Source organism: Tenrec ecaudatus, chromosome 2 (assembly GCF_050624435.1).
Source record: "Tenrec ecaudatus isolate mTenEca1 chromosome 2, mTenEca1.hap1, whole genome shotgun sequence".
In the NCBI taxonomy this organism is placed as follows: domain Eukaryota; kingdom Metazoa; phylum Chordata; class Mammalia; order Afrosoricida; family Tenrecidae; genus Tenrec; species Tenrec ecaudatus.
This window is the reverse complement of record NC_134531.1, coordinates 272589350-272609689: the sequence shown is the minus strand read 5'-3', so window position 1 is coordinate 272609689 and position 20340 is coordinate 272589350. Positions and strand designations below refer to the sequence as shown.

The 20340-nt window shown below is 39.1% G+C and overlaps 1 protein-coding gene across 1 annotated transcript in view; it reads right to left on the bottom strand.

The window, feature by feature from the left end:
- ROBO1 (roundabout guidance receptor 1) overlaps positions 1-20340 on the bottom strand; it is a 434587-nt gene that overhangs the window by 138324 nt on the left and 275923 nt on the right. The gene's annotated exons all lie outside the window — the stretch shown is intronic.

The window sequence follows — 20340 nt, the reverse complement described above, 5'->3', positions numbered from 1 at the left end:
GGAAAAACTAAAAATCAAAATGAAGACAGAAGTGCAGATTACTCAAATTGCCGATGATTGTTAAAATCAATCAAAAGTAGAACTATACACAGAGGACAAGTGACAGTGAGCCTTGGTCAATCTGTCCCTAACTGTCTCTGTGTGACTCTGAGAAACATATTAATTACATCCCTCTGAACTTTATATATATATATATATATATATGTATACATATATATACTTTTTAAATTTTACAATGGGGATGCTAATGAAATCCACGAGCATTTGTTTGTCAGGATTTTTTTGTACTGTGGTAGCTTGCATGTTGCTGAGATGCTCCATTAATTCAAATACCATTCAAAACCCATGGTGGACAGATTTCAGTAGAGCTTTAAGAATAAGAAAAAACTAGCAAGGCGGAATAAATAGGCAGCCCATTCCTGAGAGATTGGCCACACCCACAAACATCTCACCAGTAACAACGGGACATTGTCCGACACAGTGTCAGAGGTGAGCCACACAGGTTAGAAGGTGATCGAAACACGGCTGGGGAAAGTAGCGTGGCCCCTCAAGGTAGAGTTGACCTGACCCAAGCCATGGTATTTTCAATTGCTTCATAAGCATGTGAAAACAGGAAATTGGATAAAGCAAGACAGTAGATGCATTGACGCATTTGGGATGATGGTTTTTGCACAAAATACTTCAATACCACTTTGAAGTACTGCCAAAAGAACAAATTTGCCTTGGAAGAAGTTGAGCTACCGTGCTTCTTAAAAGCTAGGAGAGTAAGACTTCTCACACACTTTGAACATGTTATCAAGAGACCAGTCGCTGGCAAAAAAAGAGAGAGGAAGATTTGGACAAGAGGGATTGACGCAGTGTCTTAACAAGGGGCCCAAACATAGTAATAGTATGACCGGTGCAGGGCTAGGGAGTGTTCCCTGTCCAGGAGTGCTCTAGGTCAGAGGTGGGTAGATGGCACCTAACAACGAAGACAGCAGTGCCTTTCTCCCAACATGTCAGGAGCATTCAACTCATGGCTGTAAGCAGGTTCTGACTCATAGCGATCCAACAGGGCACATAAGAATTGTCCATAGGGGTTCTAGGGCTGTAATCTTTATGGAAATAAATTATTTTATCTTTCTCTGATGGGGTAGCTGTTGGTTCAAACCATCAACCTTTTGTTTAAAGACTACACAGTTAGCTGCTGCTCCTTGTAATGAGGGATACCTGAGAAAAATCCACTTATGACATTTCAAGAAATGCTTCCATATTATTAATGGAATTCCATATTACATTTATGCATTTGATCATTATACACTCAATACTTTAATAATTATACATTCAAAAGCCTTTGGTCTCTCTTCCTTTGTTATTATAAATTTTTTAAATGTTCATTAAAATTAATTACTAACAACTCTATTTGGTTTTATGGAGAAAATATTCATTTGCACCAACAAGACAAAGCCTTAGAAGCAAGTACTTATTAAGGTTCACATGTGTTTATTGTATTCTCCAAAACAGTCATTTCCAAGGGAGACCCTGCTCTTTCCCCTCCCAGGGCATGTGTGGCAAGGTCTGGAGACACTTTTGGTTGTCATAATTCAGAGAAAGACAGGAAGGCATTGAATGGACAGTGGTCAACAATGCTACTACACACCCTACATTACACAAAGCACACCCCACAAAAAAGAATTATTTGGCCCCAAGTCAATATTCCAGAAGTTGAAAAACTTTGTCATATAAACCCAGCTCTAGCCTAAGGCTATAAATGCTGGATTAAACAGTCAAAAGAAAGGGGGATTTAGAATTAGACAATAGATTCACACAAATGTTTTTGATTTGGTAGAAAATTGCTGAGACTTCTCAGACGAGTATAAGACCTCACAAAGCCTCATCCCAACAGTAAGGGGATTTCATTACAAAAGACATTTCATTCTATCCTCACAGGGACTAGGGATCCCGAAGTGGATGTTACAACTGAAAAGGAATCATCTGAGAGACTAAAGAACCTCAGCAAGCCTGGGAGAAACGTATTCCCTTATAAAATGATTAAGACAAAAATGGACAAAAAGTGAGTGAATCAACCAAAAGGTAGGGCCAAAGAGGGACTACAAAAGAATGGAAGAAAAGCCTTCAATTTCCATGAACTGCCATTGGTGTGGGCAGACTGCCAATGGCTGAACCGAACCTGAGCGAAGCCAAACCAGACTCTAATCATTCTCTGCGGTGGCAAGTGTGCGATACATGGTGGGCTGATCTTTTCAATACACAGAAGAACAGAAAACAAAATGGTACTATCATAGCCTGATCAAATGTAGCAGGTGAGCTTTTTAAGACACAATCTGTAACTTATCAAGGGTTCATGAGGGGAGGGGGGCGGGAGAGGGAGGGGGAAAGAAATGGGGAGCGGATATCAGGGGCTCAAGTGAGAAGAGAATGCTTTGAAAATGATGATGGCGGCATATGTGCAAATGTGCTCGACACACTGGGTGAATGTATGGCTTGTGATCAGAGATATATGAGCCCCCAATAAAAACAAGAAAAACTAACTAAATGAATACATAATAAACTGTTGCTTAAAACAAAGGGACACATCTCCTCACAATCATTATTTTATGTTGAGCCTGAGGAAAACATTGATAGCAATGGTGACTTTGCATTCTAGACTGCTCTGCACCCCTAACCTAGACCTTGGTCTTTCTTCTCTGCATAGAAATGAAAACTATGTCTAACACATTTTAAAAAACCGCTACAAATGTGGAAAGGCACTATTTCAAACATGCGAAGAAATATTTCCTGGCAGGTCTCTTCTTGCAGCTGGATTTGACAGCCAAGTTGTAAACCTATCAAAAACAAGTCTGTATCATGAACAGACACAATGTTAAACACCGAACCTCACAACACTACTTCAATTAACATAATCCTGGCAGCGGAGAAGTTGAATGTGTTAAGCTTTCAGACAATATGCTGGCATCTAGCCTATGTCAAAAATCTGAGGCAGAGGTCCTGCATCCTCATTACCATCTACCTTACCAGTCCACAGTGGTAACCACATTAGAAGCCGCATTTCCATATGCTCTAGACAGTGCTTGAAGGGGGGCCTCCCGATCTACATACTTGATGAAAACACACAAAACAAAAAGGTCCCAGTAGTCTCCTTCCTTTTGGGGAAAGAGACTGAAGACTGGAGAGGACAGGAAAGAGCGAAGGCATATTAAAGTCTCAAATATCTTCTAATCTCTTTTTCTCTGGAGGCGTCTCAGATTAAAATATATGTAAATATATTTTAGAGACATTAGGATATAAAAAACCCCATAGTGTGTGATGTATAGGATTCTTACGTGTCACTATTTACCTAGTTTACCACAAACTATGATTATTTTCCTTGAGAGTAAGTTTTCTCTCTCAATAGCTAAAGATTCAAGCAGGAGTAAACCTCCAATGAAGTGGCTACTGATTAACAAACAGAACGGAACAGTTATGGATGTGCTACCGTTTTTTGACCAAGAGAACCATTTTATATTCCGGGTTAGGCTGAGACACCTACCATTAGCTCTTTGCTTTCCAGAACATAAAACGAAACATTATTATCTAGAATATATAGAAGATGGTTTCCTTTTAAAAGTTAGGCTTTTATCCTTTATTCTGTGAAGCATACAGGTCACCCTGTAATCACTGCTTAAAATCAGTTAGAAATATGAACTTCAAATGAACTTTTCGGTATGTCTTCATTTTCTACCCTAAAGCAAGTCAGATGATTTCAGTATCTGTTACATAGGGAATTTTTTCCGGGACCATTCCCACAATGTTATCCGTACACCTCTAGGTTAGCATTCTACACTGACTGGGGCTAATTAACTATTTGGGCTACACAGATCTTTTCTGCTTTTAATTACATTAACCTAATGTGACTTGAATTCAACAGACCAAAAGCGAAACCACTAATTATATTAAGAGCTTCAAAGATGATTTCAAATTGCTAACCACCAAACTGTCATATAATTTATCTCATTTCCTTTAATATCTCTTGCATCTAAAACACTGCTTTTTACTAGAACTGCTGAAAAATACATCTTTCAGAGGAATTAATAGCGCACTAATTTATAGTGTTCAAAAAAGAGGTTTGAAATAAGACATGTCAGACACACATGTGTGGGAATCCAGTAAGATAATGTGCACGGCTGCTGAGATTTTACAATTTTCTGAAAAATTATAAAGTCTTGGAAATAATTATTTATAGTAAAAAAAGCTTGACACAATGCTAACAATGAGAGCGATTTTTTAAAGCACTTGGGTTTAGAAATTATTATTTCTGAGAAACATGCCACTGAATCATTTTTTACACTATTTTACAAAGAAGTTACAATCAGTGGTTTTTGGGTTTTTGTTTTAAACATTTTATTAGGGGCTCAAACAACTCATCACAATCCATACATATACATACATCAATTGTATAAAGCACATCTGTACATTCTTTGCCCTAATCATTTTCTTTTTTTCCTCCTCTTTTCTTTTTTTACATTTTATTAGGGGCTCATACAACTCTTATCACAATCCATACATACATACATACATAATTGTATAAAGCACATCTGCACATTCCCTTAGTGTCCTGTCCTTAAACAGTGGACCACACCTCTCCTGAGGCAAGCATCTCTTCATAGCAATGCTGTCAGTCTTGCTTGCATCTCTGACCTACAGACCAGTTATCAAACTGCTGTAAACTACAGGAGAAACGCCTGGTATGAGGTTAAGCCTTTTTAGTGACAATGAGACACAGGTAACCTAGATGGCCAGGCACAGCTACCCTCCTGGGGAAGTAAACTACAGGGCAGCCATCCATGGTCCCCACACTCCAATCAGAGGTTCCTATGCTGTGAAAGTTAGTGTTAGTTCAACAACAATATCATTAACAAAGTAATGACAGCAAAGCAAAAATAACTCTGGGTTCTGTAGGGGCCCAGATATATTCCTCTTCTGAAGACAAAGGCTTTATCAACCTTTAACATTATTAATCATTAATATCAAGCAGTTTGTATTAAAACTTCCATATCTTCTACAAATACTATCCTAATATTTGAAAGAATTCTTTTTCATATTCTTAATGAAAAAAGCACTGATGGTAGTATACTTTATATTGTAAATACAGATGCGGAAAGCCTCACAGCTAATTAGAAAACTTAATGACTAAAAGATCACTGTATACTTCACATCTTATAGAATATCAAAGACAATGTAGCATTTGTTTTTTTTACAACACTTCTTACTCATGCCCCCGAGTAAGTAGTACAATGAGAACATTTAAAGAAAAGCCAAATCTCATACAATGATTTCACAGGTCTCATAAGTACAGATAAATTTATGTAGGCCACTTTATATTCTTGAATAAATACAGTAATAGTTTTGTCATTGTTTTCTCTTGAGGATCTAAATTTTAATCAATATTATTTTTAAAAACTATTAGAGGAAGCTATTAAAATACAAATTTTAAAATTTTAGTAAATTTCCTGCATCCAAAAGCATTGAAGTAAAGCAATATATACTACTTAATACTCTACTTGCCAGCTAACATTTGTTCTTCAGTATACGGAGAAAAATCAAGAAATTAATTTTCAAAAAATTAATTAATTGTCATTTATTCTGCTAACTTAATTTTGTTGGACAAAAATAAAGATTTTTCAACTATTTCCTGTGCCCATGAATAATGATTTCACATTTAAGTATCAAATTAGACATTTTGTTTTAGAGTGTTAGAGACAAGGAACCAGGCTCAAGTTACAGTCCTTTCCCTACCTTCATAAGGACCATTGACTGCTAAGGAAGGACATCCTGGTGGTGTACTGGCTAAAGCGCTCAGCTACTAAGCCAAAAGGTGAGCACGCCTGTGCCACGCATTTTCATCACTCTACTCCTGTTCATTCTGATTGACAAGAAGAACAAGAAGAGGGTAAGGGAGAAGATGTCGAATTGCATTGCTGTAAATATTGTCAGTGAATAATATGATCTAGATTTTTCCCAGGACCGTTTTGGTCTGGATTTGTGATGTCAGACAAGGGCCGAGTCTGAGGGTGTGATGCTTTCCCCTCTGGACTGCTAACCGGCGACTGGCTGTTTAAATCCCCCAGGTCACTGCTTCCTGCTTTTGAGTCCATCCTGAATCCCAGTGACCCTCAGCACAGGGTTGCAGGGCCACTGAGGGTTTGTGGGATTGTAACTCTTTATGTGAGTAGAAAGCCTCTTCTTCCTCCCAGATTAGGAGATGAAACCCCACACTCACTGGCATCGAGTCAGTTACAAATGGAGAAGTAATGGCTATGGATGGTGAAGTTGAGTTGAGAACCTCATGGTCAGCAGTTTAAAACTACCAACTGCTCTGTGGGAGAAAGAGGAAGCTCACTACTGCCGTAAAGAGTTCCAGAGAAGCTGGTTCACATGAAGAAGAATGTGGCATCAAGAACGGAGGAAGGCTTATTAACAACCTGTGATACATAGACCACAGGACTTCACTTGCTCTAAGTAGGACGCACTGGATTCACATGCTGATGAAGATGCAGGATGGCAGCTTTCAGCATGATTTACAACTCAGTGTAAGGAAGTTGGGCATTTTCAATTGCCTCATATGCATGTGAAAGTTGGGCACTGAATAAGGAAGACAAAATAAGCCTCAGTGTATTTGAATTGTGTTACTAGATAAAAATACTGAAATGCAAAAAGGACAAACCAAGCTGCCTTGGAAGCAGCATGGTCAGAGGCAAGGATGGCAAGACTTCATCTTCTCACTTGGACACGCTGTCTGGAGACGGACATCATGTCTGGCAATGTTGGGGACAATGGAGGAGGGGAAGGCCCTCAAGGAGATGGACTGACACCTCAGTTTCAACAATGGGCTGGGGCACAGGGACAATGGTGAGGCTGGCTCAGGATTGGGCAGTATGCCATTGTTAATCACGAAGTCCCTATGAAGCTGACTGGATGGCACAAAACAACAACACTTGCTCATGGTCTCAGAAACCCAAGGGGCAGATGTACTCTGTTCTATAGGGTCACAGGATGTCTATCAGGCTGTGTGTTCCCATACCAATTACAGCCTCAGAAATCCTATGCGGATCACGGTAAGTCAGAATTCACTAGATGGCATTGGGTTGGTTGACATCAAAGATGGATCAAAGTAAGAAAAAGAATTTCCATCAAGAGGTTCTGTGTAGAAAAAGAACGTGTGGAAACAGATTGTGATAGCAATTTTGCTTGATGTGATTGAACCATGGAATCATATGATATATATACATATATATATATAAAGAAAGAAACAATATTTTATAATAATCATGATGCTTTATGTTTTAGTTTTTTTTTACTGTGGAGGATTTCAATTACTACTTTAAAGATCACATCTTGAGTTTGCTCATTAATTTCCTAATTCATTTTAAGGTAAAATTCATTTCCCCTTTCATAGTTTAAACACCTTGTAAATACTGTGTGATTTGTACCAAAAAACCCATCCTTTATTTAACAAAGAGACGTCTGGGTGATTGCATTGTAAAGCAAACATGGAGATGCCAGTTGAAAGCAAACAAGTGATTATTTTAAATTGTTCCTGCGAAGGGTAAGGACATCATTCATCACAAAAAAAAGAAACTCCTAATTTGTTGCAGGGCTTTCGACTGTTCTCTGGAGAGTATAATTGAAGGGCCACGTTAGGCTATTAGACTCTCTCCCCTGGCATCCCATATGTATACCAGGGCTTCATACAGACAACAGAACACGGTCCGATTTCATTTGTTTGCTGGTAAAATCTTCAGTACCGTTTAAAAACCAACATGCACACAGCCAGGAGTTTCAACACGCTAGATCAACAGAGAGCTGCAACAAGAGCCTCGTACAGAAAAAGCAATTATCCCAGCGGGGACCCGTGGCTGTCTACGTAGCTTGGTGAGCTGCCAGCTGGGAACACGGGCCTGGGAGAGCTGCTGCCTATGGCCATGGCAGCTGCACTGCCCTGCTAGCTCCATTTCTCCTCCCGAGTTGCTTCCTGTTTTCAAACAGCTATTTGTGAACGTATAGTTGGTTACTTGCCGGTGCTGCTGCTGCACCCCGGACCCTGGCAATCGAAGTGCAGACCATCAGGAAGAGCTGCACCGCGCCCGCGAGTAGCAGGCAAGTGGATGCCACTCTGCCTAGAGGCAGCTTCAAGGGAGAGGATGGTTTTCATTCTGAAGGTAAAATGATTACTTTCCTATTTACTTAGTCTATATCGCCAGAGGACGTATTCATGAATCCTAATTGTAACAAGGAGGAACGGCAGGAAGAAACCCCTCACTTGTTAAAAAGTACTCCTCTTCTTGGCTTGCTGAAGTGTGGCTCACAGCCAACGGGAAGATTGGGGTTTGGCATGTGCTCTTGGATACCCATCTTCTTGAGCCAGTCTTGAGCCCATTGCAATCAACCAAAAGCCCTTGCTAAATTACAGTATTCCAAAGCAGGGCAGGCAATGGCTGAGCACTGGTGAAATGGAGAGCAGATGGAACCATGACGGCTTTTACCTCATTCCCCAGGTGTCTGGTTCCCAAGTCATTCAGAGCCTCACCCAGTGGATCCTATAAAAAGGAGGCATTATAGAGTGTGGTTTGTGGGAGGAAATAGCTTCTGCGGGCTATCTCCTGAACGCAATAAAGTTAATTGATTTTTAGCTGTATGAAAATTCCAGCAAGAGTATATGCATATGATAAATTAATTTAGCTCATACCTATGAAAGCTAATGTATTATTTCCATCACAATCTCATGAAACAATGGCTGGCTGTTTTATTTTTTTATTTTATTTCTTTTTTCGGCTGGCTGTTTTAAAGGTAAAAACAAAGTTACGGGCAATTTTCACTTTCCCACAAAACCAGATTTTTATCACTATCTCCAGCCAGCTGGCTATAATTCTGAATTTACATAGACTCGCTAGGACAGCCTGGAATAAAAATCTATAGAGGAATTATGACTACGCTCCAGGAATAAAAATGACAAATGTTCATGGTATTTGAAGGAAGAAAAGCTCATTTTCAGACACTTGGCTCTTTCAAGTTACAAGCACACCAGCTGAAAATGCTTTTCCAACAGTAAATCCCCTTTTCCTCCCCATGGGCTCCTCCGCTTACTTCTTCTCTGTACTTTTGGTCCAATGTGAGAATTTCCCTCGCCACCAAAGGTTAGTTTAAGATAATGCCTTTTCCAGGGACGATTTGTTACTCTTTCAGTCCAGATTCCCTTATATTTGGAAAAAGACATGCAACAAACGGCAGTCAAATGAAGATCACATATGCAAGGGATCTGCAGAGGTCAGGAATTTAAAATGACTAACTGTGCTTTACTGAAACACGTTTAAAAGTCACTGCAACTAAGGCCGTGACGACTCATAGCAACCTTGTAAGGCGGAGCGGAGCTGCCCCAGACGGTTTCCCATGCTGGAAGCTTTCCCGGGCAGCACAGTGGTTAGGTGTCAAACTGGTAACTGCAAAGCCAGCGCTTCCAAGCCAACAGTGGCTGGGCAGGAGAGAGGTGAGGCTTTTTGTTCCCCGAAAGAGTGGTTCTTGCTGCTAGGTGCCATCAGCTTAGTTGCGACACGGAGCAGAATGACACCCCGCGAGGTCCTGCACCATCCTCACAATTGTTCCCATGCTTGTGTCCATTGCGAAGCACAGCATCAACCCATTCCTGGACAGACTTCCTTCTCTTTCACCTCGACTTTACCAAGCACGAGGCCTGTCTCCAGGAATTGGTCTCTGGACGACCTGTCCAAAGTACATGGCACTAAGTCTCAACTTCCTTGCCTCTGAGGAGCCACTCTGGCCAGATGTCCGTTTCCAGAGATAAATTTGTTCTTTTGGCAGTCCATGACACTTTTAATACACTTCCCCAGCACCACAATTGAAATATATGAATTCTTCTTTGGTCTTCCTTATTCAATGTCCAATTTTCACACGCATATGAGATGATTGGAAATAGAATGGTTTGGGTCAAGTGCACCTTAGTCCTCCAAATCGCATCCTTGTTTTTCAATACTCTACAGGGGTCTTGTGCAGCAGACCCACTCAATGCAATCTGCTTTTGATCTCTTGACTGCTCGTTCCATGAGCGGTGATGGTGGATCTAAGCAAGGCAATAACCTTGACAACTTTAATGTTTTGCCCATGTGTCATGACGTTACCTGTTAGTCCAGTTGGGAAAATGTTAATCCTCTTGAAATTGAGCTGTAGTCCATACTGAAGCCTACAATCCTTGATCTTCATCAGGAAGTGCCTCAAGTCCTCCTCACTTTCAGCAGGAATTGTTGGCTCATCTGCATATAGAATGGTGTCAATAAACCTTCCTCTAATCTTGATGCCGTATGCTTCTCCATAAGATTCTGTTTCTCTGATTATTTGCTCAGCCTACGTACTGTGTGAAGAGTTGCGATCTTAGAAATCCACACGGTCGTTCTATCCTGTTCTGTAGGGTCGCTCTGAGTCAGAAAATCAGCTCACTGTCAGTAAGAAGAATCTTTACTGGTGCAGGTTGTCACATCTTTCTGCTGCCAGTGCAGGGTGTGTTTGATGAACTGATCTCGTGGTCACCAAGTGAGTACTTTCACCGCTGCCCCAGCAGAGTATGCAACACACACTTGTTAGCTCATGTTCTCTCTCATTTACACACACACACACACACATACACACACACACACACTGCCATTAAGTCAACATCAATTCATAGTGATATTTTGAACAAGGTAGAACTGCTCCTGTGAGTTTCTGAGACTATAAAGCTTTATGAGAACAGAAAGCCTTCCCTCTTGGATCAGCTAGCAGTTTCAAAGTGCTGATCTTATGGATTGAAGCCCAATGCATAACCACTACAACACCAAGGTTCCTCTACATACACATACATCTATACATACATGAAACAAATGAAAAAGTATCTACATTCTTCCTAAGAGAAATATATACTATATCACCTGTGAGAATACACTCCTGTCTCACTGTTCTCTGAAAAGTAATGATTAACCCTCCTGGTCATAGTTCATCTGCCTACTTGTATGTCTATAGTTAGCTATAAAAACAAAATTAAACAACAGAGAAGATGATTTCTCTAATGAGTAAGTAAAAGTCATTTGGAGTACTATCTGTTTGGGATATTCATTTTTGGATTAAATGGTTCATTGGGATCATGGGTGAACACACAAAAAAGTACTGAATGTAAAATATAATGCAAATAGAAATAATAATGTTAAGGGTCTCAGTGTTCTGGATGGGTCCTACAGCAAGGGCTAAATCACACGGTTTCAGCTCTAAATTGAAATCTGCTTGCATGGATTCCACAGGGCTTCCACACAAATTTAACCAATGAGGCAGTGAGAGGGGCCCTGGTGGAAGGGATACCAGTCAGTGGGAGGCAAGTAGCAAGACCAAGTCAATGAGAAAAGGCTTCCGGCTCAGAAGGTCCAAGAAGATGTTTTTCTGCTTCTAGTTTCTCTTCTGTATGGAATGGGGGGATTCGAACTGGTTCATTTCAGTTCTATCCTCTGCTGAGAATTTCTATTTCCACCCCAGATATACTGAATCAGTATATATATATGTATTTTCAAATATACAGAATTATACTCCTAAGATTCACCCGGGGATCTGTAATAATCACTTGGCACACTGCTGAAACCCAGACTCTATACTTGGGAAGGAAATGCAAATTTTCAGCAGAGTGTTCAAGCACAATGAACCAGGTGAAAGCCTGGAATAGAAGGCCCTTTTCCTAGCTCTAGGATTTGGAAAAACACCTATAATAGCACCCGCATAGGACAGGGTAGACCTTCCCCTGTGGCTTTCCAAGACTAACTCTCTCTATATCTCTATCATCTATGTCTCTATATTGATTGGGAATGAACACATATATCATTCCGCAGTTCACTCACGTTCAGCAGAATTGCACATTTGCTACCACAATCAGTTTCCAAACATTCCTTTTCTACATGGACTCCTTGACATCATCTCCTCTTCACCCCGCCACCACCACTGTGTCCTCCCCCCGTCCCCCCAGGCCCTCATTGCACTTGCTAGCTCTTTAGGTTCATCAATCCCAGGTTTCATATAATGAAAAATGAAAAAAAAAACATGTAACACAACTTCAAGACAGTGACCACGAATGACCTAAAACATCTGTGATAATCCCTAATATGCACAAACAGAAACGAAATAGTTCAAAGCAAAAATACAGGATGGGAGGGCCTCTTCTTTCGCTTGCATGTAACAAGCAGGCTGTCAGAAATTTTCACAAACCGAGATCATTTGACGTTATGATTTCAGTCATCATCTCTTCTGAAAAAGATGTGCTCCCTTCAAATTTGTGTTAGACGCACATTATTTGATATTGTAATGAGGGAAAAAATTCAAATTTTGAACATCTAATGCCAAAATGAAAGTCTCTGGGTGGTACAAACCGTTAACCAGTGTGGAAATTGAGAGTCCACTCACAGATGCAGTGGAGGAAGGAGCTAATGTGCTTCGGACAAAACCCTGAACATTGCTGTGGCAACGTTTCCACAGTGGAACTTTTGCCACAGTCTCTGGGGTATTTTTCTGTTTCTGAATTAGAAAATTCAGAATATCAGAAATGTACTCCAGAGCATGGAGTTAGGGAATGTAAGCCTGGTTTACACAGATCTAAACCCAAACACCACTTTTTTCCCCACTTGGATTAAAAAAAAAGGGCTCACATTTTGTTTCTCATTCTACAAAGTACAAATAAGCAGTATGTTATAAATTTGTATTCTCTGTCTAATTCACTGTAGAAACTAATAGATGCTTTCTATTGTCCTAGTTGACTAGGTTAAATTGAAGGGGGAGTCTCTTCCATCATGCTCTGAATTTAAACCTGCTTGATCTAGATAATCAACCTAGTTATCATTAATCCATCCAGCTGCTAGCAGGGGGGTGAGGGGTGGGAGTGACGTGCATGTCACCCTTCACATGAGCATGTGTTCTTTGTAGGAGAAATGTAGTTAGGTAAATAGCCCGTGTTATTCCTGTACACTGATATTATTTCCTTTTGCCCACAAAAGCATGCATTTATTATTACAGCATGTTTTAAAATTTGAACAAAATACTTATAAGCTTCTCTAATAAAGATCAGGCATTCTGATACAGTCTCCTAAGCAGCAGGCATGAGGCCATATGGTGATGTGCTATATCTAGCTGGAAGAATGACACCAGGGATGTTAAAAGGTAAAGAGAGAGAAATAATGGATTCCTTAGAAGATTCTACTTTATCCACTCAATGAGACACATTTCCATTATTTTCCACCAGTATTATACAGATGGAGCTCAATTGCTCTTGGTTTTTTTTTTTTTTAATACAAGATGATACTCTTAAAGGAGACTTAACTGTGAGCCTGTTTCTAATGTGCTAGGGTCTTTAAATCTTTGTGATCACCTAGATTTGTAAGATTTAAGATGAGAAAACTATACCATCTGGTAGTAATTTTGTTAATGCACACCAGATTATTGTACAAGTGTACAATTTATCATATTATCAAATGTTTCGCTTTTTGGGAGATAAAAACTGAAGTGGTCAGATGTTGCCAATAGAATATTTAGGACTTTTAAAGCAACCAACCTTTAAACAAAAGAAATGCAGAATCAGTATCCGATCAGAAGAGACATCAGCCTCAGCAGAAAATGTGAAATGATTCCTTGAAAGATCATTTTAAGATATAAATGATAAAGAGGATAAAATGTAGAAATGTATAAAGTTAAGCTGGGCCAATTAAAATCAATGAAAAGGAAATCCCAATCCTTTTACAGCGCTCAAACCGAATGTAATTTAAAACGTAAAGGCTGAAAATAATTTCTTTGATTTTTGTTTTCTGAACCCTGTTTGTCTAATCAAGTGCAGTTTTGATATATTCTGTTGCTGCTTCTTAATTTTTAAGATTACAATTTATTCTGCTTGAGGTAAACAGAAAGAAAAAAATTGATGACGGAGCCATCAATTAGCAAACACAAAATTACCAGCAATTAGAAAACCCAATTTTTTTAAACTGAAATTTTATCAGAAAATATTCTATAATTTAGTTTAACGTTACAGGTATGATTTCGAAGTAATGTCTTAAGATAAATTTTAAAACTATCTTCAGAGAAACATTTCATCTGTGATTAATAGAACATCTGAAATAAAATAAACTGGTAAGAAAGCCATCTTTGAAACCACAAAATACTGTACCTTTAATTTGGGCCAGTACTTTAACCTATAATTAAACAAAGTACTCCCAGACAGTAGTAAAAATCCCCGAGTCCTTGGCTATTTGGTAGAATTTAATGGCCTGATCAGATATATCAAAAGAAGAAATTGAGCTGCTTTGAGTGAGCACGGATTACATGAAACAAAATAAAGAGGAAAACAGCAATGAATCCTGAGCCCATCCGAAATGCCCATGACTGGTTTTGATGTCTGACTATGTGTGTTCATTTTGAAGAGTTGTGATAGTCTGGCTTAGTTGATCATATTGATAAATAGTTTGAATGAACAGGTACAACTCCTTTTTGGCTGACTGCTCAAATTTCGGAGACATTTTCTGTTTTAGGGAGGTCCTGCTTTGACTGAAGAACCCGGGACCTTAACGTCCATCCACCCCGTGTTTCGGCTGGTGTGTTCCGGAGTAGGCCCGAGTCCACAAGTCTAGGCGTTTATGTGTCAGGCCTTCTTCGAATGTCATCCAGAGCGTCTCTGGCAGAAGCAAGCTTTTGGAGAAGTATTCAATCAGATCATGTTTTTCAGGAATCCTGCTATGTGGGGGAATTCTGAAAATCAAAACGTTCAAGACATTTAACAGGGTACTTGGCAAGCGGCATGAAACAGAAAAAAGAAGGCAGACCTTCGGCCTTGCACGGTATCAAACCACTTGAGATGATTCTGATGTTTTCACATGTATTGAGATGTACATTTCATGGGGACCTTTATTCAACTGTTCAGAAGGAATTTGAACCTCTTCTTATTTCGTTTCCCAAAGAAACTGCCAAGTATTTTACCTAGCTAACGTTGGCTTCTGTCGCTCTATCTCTGCCTCTAAGCTCACCTCTATGGTCCTTGGGTGAGTTTGCAGGGGTCCAGCCCCGTAATAAGAGATTCATCTTTGATGTACGTACCTACAGTGCACAAAGTAGAACACGCCACGATTTTGTCTGTGGTTTCAGTTCTTTAAATATCTGATTTGAATGGCATGCTTTTCAACCTATAATTGAAAATATCTGGTTTCTTTCCAAGGTGTTGGCACTTGTGCGAAATTAATATCAACTTGAAATGAAGGCGAATGTGAACGATAAGAGTTTCTGTATTAACAGGCCTTGCACAAGAGCTGGTTGTTAGCATATTCTCAAGATGGAGTTGTACATACATGAGACTTTTCAAAGGACTCATAAGAGGCAAACTTATTATTAACTCCAATATTGGTACCAAGACAGAACAGAGTGAATTTCATATACAGAATTAGAAAAATCTATTAAATGAATCCAGACAAATAATTTTCTTCAGGATTTTATGAAATTTCTTAAATGTAAAGCTGTTTGAGAAGGGTGAATCAGGTCAGCTTGTCGAAGAGAAATGAGAACAGGTGCTTCTAGCTGTCTTGCAAATCTCAGGTGATTGATCCCAAGTCCTTTTCCATATACTCCTGCTCCTTAGATTATTCATTCTGCATAGAGACTGAATAAATACAAGGATAGAACACCGCTGACAGCAAACAATCTCCCCCTTTTCTATCTGAAGCACTGCTACTCGATCCACACACAGGTTCTGCACGAGCACAATGAAGTGTTCTGGAATTTCCATTCTTCAGAGTGCTTTCCAGAATATGTTACGGTCAACATAGTCCAATGCCTTTACATAGTCGATCAGACACAGGTGAACATCTTTCTGGTATTACCGGCTTTGGGTCTGGCCAAGAGCCATCTGACATCAGCGATGCATTCTTCATTTCACATCCTCTTTTGAGTCGAGTTTGAACTTCTGGCAATTCCCTGTGGATGTGTGGCTGGAAGCGCTTTTAAATTATTTTCAGGGACTTTTTTTCTAGTGTGATATTAATGACATTGAAATCCCATCATGAGGAATACAGGGACCTTTATATATGCTTTAGGTACATTACATGAATAAGTGATATTTTCCAGTAGAGTGTAAGAGAGAAAACACGCAAAGAGGAAAAAGAACAGGTAACAGGAGGAATGAACCTAAGGTGCATAGGAGAGGAGTGATGTTTTGCTGATGGCTCATCCACGAGGTTTCCCTGAAGAATGAATCATTCATTTAAACAAAGGTAGTTTCGGGGTGAAGGCATTTCAGACAGATGGATTATCAATGACAAAAGTCCATAAATTGGTGCTTCAAACCCTTGGTTTCTCAGCTTCTAAGTACACACCTGGTATATAAATAATGACGAGCTGGAGTAATAGTCAAATGCTCACAGTAGTTATACTTTCTATCGTTCTGCTTCTAATTGTCATAAGCTAATTTGTATGCTATACCTGAGAGAACCTCAGTTTATTACAATGTTTTCAAGAGAATGCGTGGATTTAACAAGTAGGCGAGACACGCTTGGATTTTTTTCCCCTAATTTCATGAAGTGTGTGTGTAGTGATTTAAAAAGTATCTGAAAAAGGTCCCTGATCTTTGTCAGGAAGATAAACTGGCCTTTCTCAATCAGCATTCTTCATTTGAATTACGCAATGTCTCACTGGCCATAAGGATGGTACATAAGTAGAACCATTCCGTATGGTTCTCTAAAGGAGAAAGTTCGATTCATTACACAACCACATTCAGGCATTCGGGCGCTGTTCTCTTGTAGAACTCTCAGTAAATTATTGCCCTAATAGTGCAAAAAAAGACTAATAAATTTTAAAAGTCTGTCTCATTGTTCGTCTCAATTTATACATTTCACACTCAGATTATTATTCTAAGTGGCAGTCGTAATGTTCACGTAAATACATACAGTTCTTTGATAGAAACAGGACGTTTCTCACACTTATGAAGCAGCCGTTGTTATAAATTTAGGCAGATGAGACATAACAATACATTTCTTTTCATATCTGTTATGTAATCTTCACATGTATATTGAAATTATTAAAGCAGAAAATACTTTCTTATTTCCCTTTACTATCAGTTTGGCATGTCTAAATGTATCCAGGGTTGTGGCAGGCAAACTAATAGCATCTGGAATATTCATTACTAATATGTATAAAATGCATGTTACCATGTATAATGATATTTAAGATGTATTATATTCTGGTTTTGCACAATGGCACAACGAGGACAGGGATCATTAAACAATATTCACTTGCCAGATTGAAGAAGTTAATAGAGGCTCAGTGTGTCAGTGTTCCATGGCACCGCATCCATTTAACCCGCATTGTCACCGAAAGTTACAAGCCCATGTTTTCTTTCATGAATCCATGTTTTCATTATAAAATGAATTATACATTTTTGAAAGTCGAGTAAGATCATGTTAAAACTCGTTTCTTCAGTCCAATGATATATAGTATGGAACTACACTTCTGTAACTTATAATCCAATCATGAATTCAACATGTATAAGGGAACGGTAAGTGTCTATGACAAGGCTTCAAAACCATGTGGGACAATTCCAGTATCTTCATATTCTATTTTTCCACAAATGCGTGCAGTGGTTTTATACTGTGCCGAGGAACCCTGGTGGTACCGTGGTTCAGGTACTAGGTGTCGTCCCAAAGGTCAGCCTTTTGAATGTGCTCGCCACTCACCAGAGAACGAGGGGGCAGACAGCTACCACGAGGATTTATAGCGTTTGAATTTCTTGACAGAAGTTCTAGTCTGTCCTTCAGGGCCCTTATAAATCTGCATCAAATTGACTGGGGTGCATCTTTTATTTCTTTTGGAGGATGGGGTGGGCGTAGGATCGAGGAGCATAAATACGCATGTCCACTAGCTCTTTTTCGAAGATTTGCAGAGAAAAACATCTATTTCTGATTCACTGTAGCCACTTCCTTTGACCTTCCCATAATCAAACTACATACTTATTGGAGGATCACAAATGTCACTTCTCGAGCGTCCAAGGACTTTATGACATCAGCTGCAGGGAGCACGTTGACTTCCTCTCGGGAAGAGGAGAGGAAGAGGAGGCGACAGGCCCTGAACAATGAGGATGTGGAAGACTAAGAAAAGCACTCCTGGAAGCAAGGGAGCAGGAGCAGATGGCTTAGGAAGGAGACATATGGGAATTGGGGGAAAGGAAGCAATTGGCAAGGAGTGGGCTAAAGGCCAAATTTGTGAAGGAACTGGAGGACACTGGGGATTTGAGTGGGATGTGAGTCAGCTGCTTTTTACCAAAATATCACACCAACAAGGGAAATCAGAGAAACTTAAAAAACACACACAAAAAACACAAAAGGACTGCAAACGCATACGCACATGCATACACTTACACCGCCCCCACACACATACACAACCAGTAACATATTCCAGTGTCAAAAATGTACCCCTGAAGAAAGGGATAACAATTATGTTGTCATTTTTGGAAGTATATGAATGAAATAGTCTAACTTCATTATTGCTTTTCAGATAACTAATTGGCTTATGAAAGTCGAAATGAAGATGACATATATTTCTTTGTAAAGAATTTTACCTTTCCTTGTGTGGATGTGAGTTATCAGAAAATATAAATCACTATCCCCCAAACTGAAAGACTTCCAGAGACTTCAGAGCTTTCACTGCTGAAACCACGGCATTTGGGGATAAACCAAAGAGCCGGTGGTCCTTTCTCAAAAGGAGCTACTCCAGACACGACTATATTATGCTGTTATACAAAACATGCTGTGAATGCTTCCCATATCCTCAAAGAAGAACAGATAAAATCTTAAATCATGACAGACAACTCATACTCAAGTAAAAATAGTTTCGGCTTAGACTATACTGCCGATAGGGGAAAACAGCAAAATGATTCCTTTACCAATCCAACGATATTTTCAGACAAATGAAAAGCAAACAACAAAATTTGTAACTGGCAGAGAATATTTGTGGCATGCTATTTTACAGACAGGTAGGAAGAATAAAGAATTCAGCCACAGATGACTGTAAGTCATTCAAAACTGTGTATGTCACCATGCTGCCTACAAAACAGGGAAGGGGGGCAATGTATTATTCATCTCCTTTAGCTTAAAAGCTACACATTTCACACATGAAATGATGAATTACTTGTTATGCTCTTTTTAAGTACTAATATGGAATAATTCAGAAAATGTGACAGACAAGGGTTATTATGAAGAGAATAACTAGAATTGCAGGGCAGCATTCACACTTAGCTGACTGTTTCGGGAGTGTTAACACATTAGTGTTTATTATAATATACTGTGTCCACACAAAATTAACGTGCCTCTACAACAATATGTTCATATCATTTCTGATTCATTAAATAATCTCTCATAATTGTTTAATTTTATTTTTTTCAGCAATAATATTTCCACTGTACACTGTTCAGGCTGTTTAACTTGGGCAGTTTATTAACTACAAAGTAAATCCAGCTGAATGAACCATTTACTTAGAATATCATGTTTGCGTAACTTCTTCTTTACCTATTTATATTTTTAGGCTAGACTTTTCTTCAGAATAAGTCATTTTCATTTCTTAAACCACAAATATTGTCCAATTTTCTCATTCCTGTGCCATATTTTGAAAAGCTATTAAACCTTACTAACCTTTTTGCCATGCCTAGCACATATGAACTCACTGTCAAGTGTAACAAGCCCAGTTTCAAGACTGCCATAACCTCCAACGAGTTAACATCCTAAACCTACCTGTACACATGTAAGAACTATTATTTTGTTGTGTTCATTTTGAGAAAAAGCGTCAACAACTTTTTTTGGTCTACTGTACCCATGACAGATGGTATTTGGAAGCCAGTGTTATTTCATCCTGAATTGAGATTTTCATTGACAGCCTATCAGAGTCCTTATTTATGTAATAAAATATGTGTACTGTATGGAAAAAAATATCACGGAGGCAGGTGCCCCCATAATTGTTTGTCTGCTAGTTTGGAACGATCTTTTCCTACATCACCAAGTAATCTTGAAAGTAAAAGCAATCTTTCCATAGGACAAGAGAAATGCCATACTGTATAAACTACATATTAATGCTGTTCTGCACAGAAGGTAGTCTTTGATTCATCTCTTTGAGAAAAAAAATAAATTAATAATAATAATGGTTATGCCTCAGTCTCAAAAATATGAAGTAAATCTATTTAACCTGGCCTGCCAGTTAACCTATTTCTATTTCTAACTCGAAATATACAGCTCATAAAAAGAACCCTAGAGAAAAACATTGTCTAAA